The 12642-nt window shown below is 44.4% G+C and overlaps 1 protein-coding gene across 4 annotated transcripts in view; it reads left to right on the forward strand.

Annotated features, from left to right (window-relative positions):
• Ptpn11 (protein tyrosine phosphatase, non-receptor type 11) overlaps positions 1 to 12642 on the forward strand; it is a 96497-nt gene that overhangs the window by 378 nt on the left and 83477 nt on the right. The gene's annotated exons all lie outside the window — the stretch shown is intronic.

Genomic DNA, 12642 nt, shown 5'->3' on the forward strand with positions numbered 1-12642 from the left:
GGGCGCCCCGGCCGGGCTTCAGACTCCGGTCCCGGCTGGGGGTCGGCGGCTTCCCGGCCCCCTCGCCCTCCCCGGGCCCCCGGGCCCGTGGCGCCCCCACCCCGCAGGTCCCCATTCATTTCCTGCCTTCCAGAGTTCCGGCTCCCGGAGCCCGGGGGATGCCCGTGCGGACGGGGGCAGGTAGAGCAGCCCGGGGAACCGCGGACGCCAGCGGCCCGGCTCGGCGCCGCATTCCTGACCCATTGCCTCATGAGAATTGCCTCATGGTGATTCCGAAATAACCCCGCGCACTCGGGGTGGCTCCTCGGCCCGGGACGCGGGAGGGGAGCTGCGCGGGGCCCGGCCCGCCCCGGCCGAGTCGCTCTTGGTCACTCTGCCTAGGGCGCGCGTTCGGGGACTTCACCCAGGACCCTTGGCCCTTTTGTGTGCTCCTCTGCATCTTCCTTCTGCCCACACCTCATGTGCCAGAAATGGAAAAACTGACAGTGTCTGCAGTCACTAAGAAGTATTTCCTTTCTCTGCGATCTTAGATTTGGGAGGTGGGAAGGAAAGGAGCTTTATCTAGTTAGGTATTCAAGCCTTCGCTACAACCATAAAAGTCAAGTAACTATCCTGGCTCCCGTTTTACGGATGTGGAAACTGAGGTCGAGAAATAAATACATGCTAGTAAATGGTAGGATTGGAAACTAAGGGTTAGAAGGGGAATTAGTGAGTTAATGAGATCCTTTGAAAGTTCAGGGTCTTAAGACTACTCATAGCTAACATTTACTTAGCTCTTCCCAGGAGCCAAACACGGTTAATCCTCAGGACAATCTGATGAGGCCTGAACTATTATCCCGTTCTAAAGATGAGTAATTCAGTTTCGAAAGTTAAGCATCCTGTCCTGTGACACTCAGCCAATAAGTGGAGCCAGGATTCACCGTGGTAATGACCACGTTGCGGTTATTATTTTATATAACTATTCCTAATCACGGGCAAGCCTTAATTTTGTTGTTAAACACTAGTGTGACCTCTGGTTTTCAGATAATGAGACTGCTATTTTGTGTCATCACTCTTTACATAGACTCACACATAAGACCCATTGTCCATTCTTTTCCATGATTGTCCAGCGATGGCCAGCTCCTTGCACATTAGAAAAATGGTTTCAAGCTGCTCGTTTTGAGAAACTTCTAAAAACATTCGGAATGTCTCCTTAAGACACACCTGCCTGTTATTCCTGCACGGACATGGAACACAACGGGGAGGGAAATGAAAACTGCAAACTCTTAGGAAGTGAGTGGCTTGGACAGGTCTCTTGGCAAGTGCTTGCAGATCTGGGTAATATATAACTGCGTTTCAGCAGAACAGTGTATAGCCTCAAATGTTGTAATGCTTTAGGGAGCTTTTAAATAAGACAGTTGTCTATTCTTTAATCTGTCAAATAGTCATTGGGCCTTTTGTTCCTTGTGTCTGCTCTTCCAGACAAGTAAGGATCTGCTGTTTTAGGAGACAAAAAGACTGAGAGCTGGGGGTGGGGAGAGGGGCCGGGTAGTAATAGACCCTACATTGTCCAGCTTGTTAGTTTAGAAGCAGAGAAGTGTGGGCATAGCCAAAGCAGCAAGTGGTCAAGATGACCGGTTTTGAAATGGAATAATTCTTTCTCCCCTCCAGCCCGATGTGTTGTACTTACTATAGAGAAGGAATGTGTGTGCTACCTAAAAGGTCAGGTGATGAACAAACACATCGTTGGTAATTATTGTAGTTTAACCAGCTTCATTGGGGTATAAATGACATGCGATAAACTGCGTAGATTTAAGTGTACAGTTTGATTATTATTATTTTATTTTTTTGGACAGGGTTTTGCTATGTAGTTCAGGCTGGTCTTGAATTCGCTATGTAGCCTAGGCTGGCTTCAAACTCACAGTGATCCTCCCGCCTCAGCTTCCTGAGTGCTAGGGTTACAGGCATGCTCTACCACGCCTGGCTGATTTGATAACTTTTGACATGTGTGTACATTTGGGAAAGCATCACTACACTAAAGATAATGAACCATAACCATTACCCTGGCAAAGTTTCTTTGTACCCTTTTATAATACCTTTTATTCCCAGGCAGCCATTTTTTTTGATTCTGTGCTTACACATTATTGTACATTTCCTAGACTTTTATGTAAATGGAATTAAGCAGGATGTACTTAGTTTGTTGTTTGTTTGTTGTTTTGAGACAGGGTCTCCCTCTGTAGTCCTCTGTGGCCTTGAGCTCACTATGTAGCCCAGGCTGGCCTCGAACTTGAGGCGATCTTCCTGCCTTAGCCCCCTGAGTGCTGGGATTACAGGCTTGCATCACCACATCAGGCAGGATGTACTCTTTTTGCTTACCTTCTTATGTTCAGTGCAGATGTGCTGAGATTCATCCATGTGTGTGTCAGATAGTTCATTAATTTTTATTGCATAGTTATACAGTATTCCATTGAAGGTTTAACCTAGTTTGCTTATCTATGCAGTGTTGATGGACATTTGGTTGCAGAGTTTGGCTATTGCAAACAATAGATGCTGTGAAATCTCATTTACAAGTGTTTGTGTAGATACACAATTTCATTTCTCTATGGTTTATAGCTATAAGTGAAATGGCTGGATCATAGAGTAGATATATATTTAACTTTTTCAGAAGTTGCCAACCTGTTTTAAGAGTGGTTTTTCCACATCCTTGCCAACACCTCATATTGTCAGTCTTTTTGATTTTAGTGGGCGTGTGCTCGCTTCAGCAGCACATATACTAAAATTGATTTTAGTGGATGTGTTGTGATAACTCAGTGGAGTTTTTTTTTCTTTCTTTCTTTTTTTTTTTGTTGTCTTTTGGAGACAGGGTCTCGCGATGCAGTTCAGGCTGGCATTGAGCACACTTTATAGCCCATGCTGGCCTCAAACTTACAAAGATCCTCCTGCCTCAGCCTCCCAAGTGCTGGGAATACAGGTGTGTGCCACCACGCCTAGCACTCAGTGGAGTTTTAATTTGTATTTTCTCTAATGATTAATAATATTATTTTTTAATGTGCTTATTTTCTTTCTTCCTTCCTTCCTTCTTTTCTTTCTTTTTTTTCTTTCTTTCTGTCTTTGTACCTCAGAACAGGCCAGCCTTAAAGCCTTGAACTTGTGATCTTCCTGCCTTAGCCTCTTGAATTTTTTCTGTCTTTTTGAGACAGGGTCTTGCTATGCAGTTCCGGCTGGCCTTGAGCTCACTTTGCAGGCTGGTCTGGAACTCATAAGGATCCTCCTGTCTCAGCCTCCTGAGTGCTGGGATTAGAGGCATGTGCCACCACACCAGGCTTGAATTCTGGGCTTGTAGTCATGTACCACCATGGCTGGCTTTGTATATTTTGTTTATTGATGTATCTTTTCAAATCTTTTGCCTGTTTTTTTTTAATCTAGTTTTTTTTTTCTTTTTTTCTTTTTTTATATTTTGTTTTTGAGCAAGGTTTTAGTGTATAGTTCAGGCTGGCCTTGAACTGCGTATGTAGTCCAGGCTGGCTTTAAACTTGCCTCAGCCTTCCCAGTGCTGGGATAATAAATGTGTGCTACCATGCCTGGCTTCTAGTTTGTTTTCTTATCGAGATTTCTTTATAGAATTACAGAACCTGAATACAAGTGTAGTTGGAATTGCAAATATTTTCTTCTAGTCTGTTGCTTGTCTTGTCTTTCCCTTTTTGGCAGTACTGGGGGTTGAACCCAGGGCCTCATGCATGCCAGCCAAGTGCTCTAGTGTTGACCTGGATCCTGAGGCATTTTTATTTTATTCTGAGGCAGGGCCTCACACAGTGGTTCCTGCTGGCCCTGAACTCTTGCTCCTCCTGCCTCAGCCTCAGTGTAGCTGGGACTGTGCTTGAGTCCTATCATGCTGAGCTTTCACTGTACTTGGAAGACCTGGGGCTTTTAATTTTGATGAAGTTGAGTTTATCAATTTGTTTTTGTACAGATCATGCTTTTGGTACCATTTCTGAGAAAATTTGACCCTAGGGCTCAGATTTTTTTTTTTTTTTGTCTTCTGCAAGCTTAATAGTTTTAGGTTTATAATTCTCTTTGAATTAAATTTTGCATATATTGCCTATAACTGTTCCCCCCCACCTTTTTTTTAGTAGTCCAGGTTGGTCTTGAACTCACTGTGTAGCCCAGGAACTTGCAGCAATCCTCCTGCCTCAGCCTTCTGAGTGCTGGGATTACAGGTGTGTGCGCCTGTCTCCTTCTTGCATATGGATAGCCAGTTATTTCAGACTGTTTAAACATTTTTTTTTTTAGATTAGAGACAGGGTCTCACGGGGTCACTAAGTTGCCCAGGCTGGGCTACAACTTGTGATTTTCCTGCCTCACCCTCTCAGAGTGCTGGAATGACAGATGTGTGCCACCTGCATGGCTTAGCACTGTTTGTTGAAAAGACTCTCTCCAGTTTGCACATTGATTCAAAATCACTTGTCCTTTTATGCACAAATCTGTTTCTGGACTTGATTATGTCTCTTGATTTATTTGTTTATCCTTATGCCAGTATCATGTGGTCTGAACTGCTTTATAACATCTTGAAATCAGATAGTATTCACCTGCTTTCTTTTTCAAACTATTTTGAAGCAGGTCTTAATTCATTCGTCAAGTACTGATTGAGCTGGGTAGGACATAGCCATAAGAAAGGCAAAGATTCCCGTTTTCATGACTGAGAAAGAGAATAAACATGAATACGTATGATAATTTCGGGTAGAAATAAATGCTGGGTGGGTGGAGTTCCCCAAAAACGTGAGGTTGGGGAGAATACAGTTTGTGTTTTTTTTTTTTTGTCCTGGGGATTGAACCTAGGGCCTTCACACTGACCTACATCTCCAGCCCTTTTTTATTTATCTTGAAACAAGGTCTCACTAAGTCCCTAAGTTGTCCAGGCTGAGCTTAAACTTGCAGACCTTCTGCCTCACCTTCCCAGAGTGCTGGGATTGTAGGTTTGGGCCCCACTGTCCGGTTTATAGTTTCTTTTGATAGAGTTTAGGGAGTTTAAGGTATCTCTGGGGAGGTGATAATATGAACCTACATGTGAATGACAAATATTCTGAATTTTGTTTTGCTGAATACTAAAATAATTCCCAGGCTGGCGATAGAGCTCAGTGGCACAAATGCCTGCCTGGCAAGTGCAAGGTCCTGAGTTTGATTCCTGGTACCAAAAAAAAAAAAAAGTTCCTATTTATTAGATTTAGATTTTTGTATGCATTCAGTAGTTAAAATGTCGGTATACTCAGGTTGAAAGCTAAGGCATTGAGCTGGGGCATGGTGGCACATGCCCCAACACTCAGGAGGCTGAGGCAGGAGGATTACCGAAAGTTCAAGGCCGGTGAGACTCTGTCTCAGAAAAACCAAAAGCCAAAAAAAACCCCAAAAAACGCCAAAACCTAAGGCACTGGGCAGGATTCCCCTAGGTACTTTTGAATTTAGATTTTTTTACATTTAGATCTTGGGAGTGCTTGTACAGTATGCCCTGTATGCCTGTGTGCGGCTGACGGAACTGCCCGTGTTCTCCCTCTCCTCAGCTTCTGGTGTGTCCTTTACGTTTGCTTTTGTTCCCCTGAAGGAGATACACAGTGGCTTGAACTAAGAGGGGCAAAAAAATGGAGCCTGTTCTCAGACTCCAGGCTTTTGGTTTATCTGCAGCGGGTCAAGTACACTTTGTCCCCAGCTCTCCCTGGTGGCCATGTTTGTTTATCTCCTGTGGGAGTAAATAAACTTGCCTTGCTGAAGACTAACAGTGCGGTGCCTTCCCAGTGGAAACTGGGTTGTCTTTGTTGATGTTATGTCCCAACATAAGGCCAAGACCTTGGCCAGCGTTTCTCCCATGCACAGGCCGCTGCTGAGGTTCCTCTCTCTTCCCGTGCACGGCCAGCGTGGACACTGAGGAGCCACACGTGATCCTGCCAGGGCGGAGCCAGCTCCTGTGTGTACTCGTGACGAGCAGGCCTCCGTGTACTTCGTTCACAGCCACCGAACTACCGGGATGCTGAGCTTAGTCCTCTCCCTTTGCGAAACACAGACAGCGCTCACTGTCCACTACGGACGTTTTTAAGGAAGAGTAGGGCAAATACTGATGTTTACTGGGTTCCGTGTGGATTGTGGGGCACACCAGGGTGTGGGGTGCCTGAAGAGGATTCAGATACCCCAAAACGCAGCCTGGTTCATTCTGTGACATTTGAAGTTGGCGGCCCAGGAAGAGGAAAGAAGTTCTCCATGTTTGTAAGAGGCGTTGAGTTCAGAGAGCGGCAGATTTTCATGCCCGGGTAAAGTGAGTTTGACAAAGTCAGTAATGACTGAAATGTGGGATTTATTGGTATAGAATACTTGTGTGGAACGTCTTTATATACCAGCATAGACACGTAGACACTGTGCCTGTTTATATAGATGCAAACAGTGTATGTGTCTGTACATACATACAAACATACGTACATACAACAGTACAAAGTCTGTTTTATTTTTGGTGGTGCTGGGGATTGAACCCAGAGCCTTGTGCATGCTGGGTAAGCATCAACTACTCAAGTACACCCCCACGCCTTTTTTATTTTACTTCGATACAGGGCTTCATTAAGTTGCATGCTGGCTTTGAAATTGCAGTCCTGACTCAGCTCCTGAGTAGCTGGGTGAGCTACACCCCCAGCCTTCTGCGAGGATTCTTTTTTTTTTGAGATGTTGTGTAGCTCAGGCTGGCCTTGAACTTACCTCGGTCCTGAGGTCCTCCTACCTCTGCCTTATGGGTGCCGGGATTATAGGCATTTGCTACCACGCTCGGCCTCTGCAAGGATTCTTTTTTTGTTGGGGGGTGTCGGTACTGGGAATCGAACTCAGGACCTTGTGCTTGCCAGGCAGGCACTTGTGCTGTTGAGCTATATCCCCGGTCCACTGCAAGGATTCTTGAGGGCTTTAGTGTCATGTGCGCCCCAGAGAGGAGTTGGTACCGGGAATCAAATTTTGGACCTTGCACTGGCCAGGCAGGTGCTTGTGCCACTGAGCTGTATCTTCCGCCCCCTCCCCCCGCATCGTGTTTTGAGAGCTGTCTGTAGTTAGATATGATCAAGGGAGTAACACCGAACTAATCTTTTTAAAAATACCCTCTGACTGCCCTGAAGGCAGGATTGCTAGAGGCAGGAATTCAGAGGCAGCAGACGCAGTGACGAGAGGCTTTGAAGTAGGGAAGGAGCAGTTTGTGCAAAGGGCTTTGGGAGGCAGGTTTCGCTTGCTGCTCTGTCATCAGGGCAGAGGTGCTGACCAGTGAGCCTGCATGAGAAGACGGTGATTTGTACAGTACCAGCTATCTCCTGCCAGGCACAAGCTGCTTTCACAGCTTTTTTTGCCTTTGTTTTTTATTTTTTTGAGACAGGATCTTGCTGTGTATTTCAGGCTGGCCTTGAATTCACTATGTATCCAAGACTGGCCTCCAATGTGGGGCGATCCTCCTGCCTCAGCTTCTCAAGTGCTGGGGTTACAACCACGCACCACATCTGGGTTTTACAGTAGTTTTTGTAGCTTCTTACTTGCAATACTTGTCCCTATTGACTAACTCTTCTCATGGTAATCTGCAGAAGGTAACAAATTCTAACATTTTTTTCAAAAGCACACATAATTCTGCTAGAGCATGAGGTAAGAAAGATGGTATTCTGGAATCATTCCATATGTAGGAGAGAAACTGAAGTTAAGCTGGGTGTGGTGGCGCACGCCTGTAATCCCAGCACTCGGGAGGCTGAGGCAGGAGGATCGTTGCAAGTTCGAGACCAGCCTGGGCTACAAAGTGAGCTCAAGACCAGTTTGAGCCTAGTGGACCGTGGCTCAAAAAAAGAAACCAAAAAAAAAGAGAAAAAGAAAAAAGAAACTGAGGTTAGACTTTGGACCCCTACCTTAAACTCCTTTCTGAGTATAGCAGCTCTGAGAATTAGTTCCTGAAATCACCAGCCTGCTGGCCTGTTCCCCAAACCCCGGGGGAGGGAGATGTGCAGATAGAAGGAAGTATTCAGCATCATTGTATTCTTTTCTTGTTTCATCAGCATTTTTAAAAACTCACTTGACATAAGTAAATTTCCAGCCTCAAAGAGCAAAGCCTTTGCAGAATCTGTACCCACTAATCAGGGGTTTACTTATTTATTTATTTTAACATTGTATTATTTTCGTGTTTTGCAGTACTGGGGATCAAACCCAGGGCTTCCTGCTAGGAATGCCAGCACTGTAGCACAGAAAGGCACCGGCACCCTCGCCCCCCTTAAAGTTTTGTACACTCTTGGAGGGAGGGCTTTTGTCTTCCATGTCTCTAAGTCCAGGGCTCAGCACGGGGCTTATTTATGTACAGTAGGTCCTGAACCCTGTTTAGATTTTGACTTGAGGCCCTTTTTCACAGTCTACTGGTGTATGTGTGTGTGTGTATGTGTAAGTCTTTCTATGGGATGAATGGTACCCACATGAGCCACTTTATGATCTGAGATCCTTAATAAATATAGATACTGTTGGTGGATGGCTGGTCAAAAGAGATTATCAGGGACCAGCGTGATTGGCAGATGTTAGATTGAGCAAGAGAAAGAGGCTCACTTTTCTCTACCCTACCTGCTCTCCTCAGTGTCTTTTACATTTAATTTTTTTTTGTTTTTATTTTTTCTTCCATTATCAGGAATCGAACTCACGACTTTGCGCTTGCCAGGCAGGCTTTGTGCCGCTAAGCTAAATCTCCAGCCCCTTACATTTAATTTTATCTTTTTGGCCCCACCAGGAATGAGCCCAAGGCTTCACACATGGGAAACATGTGCTTTACCACTGAGGGGTATCCACAGTCTTCCTCAGTACTTTTTATCTTTCATGCCCTTCAAAATCCAGTCAGCTAGCCTGTTTATTTAGTGCCTCCTGTATGCATGGGGAGCACCGGAAATTTGTCTTTTTATCCTGTCTGAACCCACTGTATTATTATTATTATTATTATTATTATTATTATTATTATTATTAAAGGAGGAAAGGTTTATTTAGCTCATTGTTTGTGGAGGTTTCAGTCCATAATCAGACGGCTCCAAGGCAGGTAGCACATGGTAGAAGGGCAGCAGTTCATGGTGGCGGAACCCACTGTATTACTGCCTTGTTGATAAACTCAAACGGAGTCATACTGATTTGTCTTTGCCTTTGTCTTCCTTTCGGATATTATCGCTGCATTTATGTTACAGTTTTTGCTGTTTGGTTTGTAGTCTAGTTCCCATTGTGTAAGTACTTGCCAGGTAGGAGGTGAGGTAGAGATTTGTGGAGCTTTTCTTGGCCTCAGTTCTTAGCAGCCCAAGTGCTTATGAGATTCCCATTCATGCTACTGTCTTCTACCTTCTATTAGTAAAGTCTCAGGGATTGAATTAATTCTAACTGCTCCTTATTAGTTTGATCAGCTTGCTGCCAATCGCAAAATGTTGGTGATTGAACAGAAGTAGTATTAGACATATAATTGGGAAAAGGGGCTGGAGGGCTATAGCTCAGTGGTAGAGTACGTGCCTAGCAAGTGTGAGGTCCTGGGTTCAATCTTTAGTGCTGTAAAGTAGTGAGAACAAGCAAACAACCTCAAAATCTAATTGGGAAAAAAATTTTGGATTATAGAATGTTTTTTGGAAAAATAGCTAAAGGAGGAGAGTTCAGAACATGTTAAAGCTCAAGGCGATGGATTATGGAATAGAAACCATTTTTTTGTTTGTTTTGTTTTTTTGAGACAGGGTTGCACTCTAGTTCAGACTGGCCTTGAACTCACTGTCTCTGACTGGCCTTGAATTTGTGACGATCCTCCTGCCTCAGCCTCTTGGGTACTGGGATTACAGGCATGCACTGCCATGCCCAGTTAGAAACTGCAGTTTCTAATTACATGTTCTTTGAAAAAAATGTAGAGACAAGCTCAGCACCACAAAGAGGGTAAGTGTGTGCATAGGCCATGTAACTTGAATGACACATATGTCAAAATGGCCCATGTGACACTAATGTAGTTATGCCTGAGAACTCCGTCCTGCACTCATCTACTGATAGTGATAATCATAACGACCGAAAGCTAATGCTCAGTAAACCCTCAGTCTGTCCAGCCTGTGTGCTAAATGCTGGTTTCCCCCAAAATACCATTCTCATCGGTTTGCTCTTAATAACAGGATAGGCATAATTATAAGTTGTAAATGAAATAACACAGTTTCTTTAATAAAAGGGTGAGGAGACGACCACTGGCCTTATCGCCTGCTGCTGATCCTGCTCGTGGTTGAAAGTGTTGTTTGCTGGGCCTCACTCACCTGCAGCTGCTTAGCCAGTATCTTCCAGCCCTCGGCATTAGCAGAATACTGCAGGAAAGCAGTAAGAGACCATTTGAATTCCAAGTCCAGCTTTAGAAATAAGGAGCAGCGTGTAGTGGTTAAAAGTTTGGTTTCTTTGCGTTATTTCATCATCATCTTCATCAGTGTTTTCCTTGGTCCTGGAGGTGGAGCCCAGGCCTCCTGCATGCTAGGCAAGCTGTACCCTCAGCCCGAGAGTTTGATTTCTTCAGTCTGCTTTGCCCACTGGTGGACAGCAAAGCATTCAGCAAATGTAGCTATGATTTTTAACCAGGTATCATCTAAAATGGCCAATATGCTTTTTCTAGTTGTCAGACCAGGTTCATAATTGCTAAAGGAAGATACACTAATGTAACCGTTAGAGAAGTTACTAATATTACTATTATTATTTGTGGTATGGGAATTGAACCCAGGGCTTTCGCGCTGAGCTCCATCTGCAGCTGTTTTTTATTTTAAGGCAGGGTCTCACCCAGTCATTAAGTGCCCAGACTGGGCTCAAATTCTCAATCCCTGTCTCAGCTTCCTAGGCTGCTGGGATTATACCACACTTGGCAAGAAAACGTCTTTTTTAGTAATTTATTTTTATAATTACAAAGTTTTAAACATTTATAAGTTATTTAAAATTTTATAATTTGTAAGATTCCTAAAAACAGTTTTTTTGGGGGGAGTTACTGAGGATCTCTTTTTTTAAAAAATTTTTTGAGACCAGGGTCTTGCTGTGTAGTCCAGATTGGCCTTACTATGGAACTTACTATGTAGCCCTTGAACTCATGCCATCCTCCTGCCTCAGCCTCCTGAGTGCTGGAATTACAGGCAAGCACCATCATGCCTAGCTCAGATTCTTACTATATTTCCTATAGTGGCATACAGATGGGGAAATAAATGGGGTAAGAAGTGACTGTGTACCGGAAACAACAGCCATTTTATTCTGTCAAAGAAAGGCCTGCTGGGACCAGTTGAGGAGAGCCCCTGCCAGCAGTGTCCGCCTCTTCCTGGCCCTGTGCGGCAGGAGGAGGCATCGTTGACAGTCCTGATGACTCCACTCAGGCTGGACATGTGAAACTGCAGCTAGAGGAGAGCACAGGGACGGGTTCACCCGAGGGTGCTCATCCTCCCTTTCTAGTGACAGATACCTGTTAAGGAACTGTGTCAGCCCTTTGCTCAGGTTTGAGGTCATTGGAGAAGAAACACGTTTCTGCCCTCGTGGAGCTTCCGGTCTGCCCTTTAACTGGCAGTGGTATTAGCTCTGCAGTTGGCCACAGCTTTGTGCGCCACCGTTGGGTGCGTGGAGGAGGAGGGGAGGGAATTTTGGGGGCCCTGGAGGGAGAAGCACGTGCCAAGGCCACGTGGGACACATTTGAGGAAATTGGAGAGGCCGTCAGAGCAGGGTCAGTAGGAGTCACATCTTCTGGGACCCAGTTAAAATCTGTAACTTTATTGTAAGTATTTCCTTCTGGCTGAAAAACAAAGTTCCTAGTTCCAAAGGTGCAGTGTTCCAGGTTGGTTCATGTTCAGCGGTTTTTCCCTGTGCTAATATTTTACATGTTAATTTATTTCCATCATACAGCAGTGCTGTGTGTTAAGTTAGTTTCTCAGTGTGGCAGGAAACCCGGAGGCCATCATGGAAAAATGTGATAAATCTAACCACACAGAGATGAACTTTTGTAGGAAAAAAAAATAGCACAGTAAAAACGGAAAAAAGCTAAGACATTTATTTGCCACACTTATAACAGAGGATAATTCTGTGGTTATAACAAGAGCTCCTACAGATCAATAAGGAAAAAGATTAGTAAGAAATAAGTGATGACAAATTGACAAGGACAGGAAAATAAGTGGTCTGAAAGCATGAAAAAGTGTTGGTTCTTACAAAGAAATGCAAATGGAAATGCTACCATTTTCCATTAGTCAGACAGTTAAAAAAAAGTCTGGTAATATGTGCAGTATTGGCAAAGTGAGAGAAAATGGAATTTCTTACCCGATTTGTGCCTTCTTCTGAGGGCAGTTTGGCAGTACTTGTCAAAATAAAAAATTACATAATCTAGGTGAAGCATTCTATTTCTAGAAATTTACAGATATAAATGTGTGCAAAGATGATCGCTCAGGATGGGGTTCTGCCTGCCTGCTTTCTTTCCCTCTTCATTTTTCGGTACTGAGGGTGGTTCCCGGGGCCTTTGTGCAGAGCCACATCTCCAGCCTTTTTATACAATTTGAGACAGAGTCTTACTTCTTAAGTCACGGTGGGCTGGAACTTGGGATCCTCCTGCCTCAGCCTTTTGGAATGCTGGGATTGCAGGCGTGCACCACACATGTGGCTATCCTGCTTTATTTGTTTTTT

This window comes from Chinchilla lanigera, unplaced genomic scaffold, assembly GCF_000276665.1.
Source record: "Chinchilla lanigera isolate Chin_1 unplaced genomic scaffold, ChiLan1.0 scaffold00081, whole genome shotgun sequence".
Lineage (NCBI taxonomy): Eukaryota > Metazoa > Chordata > Mammalia > Rodentia > Chinchillidae > Chinchilla > Chinchilla lanigera.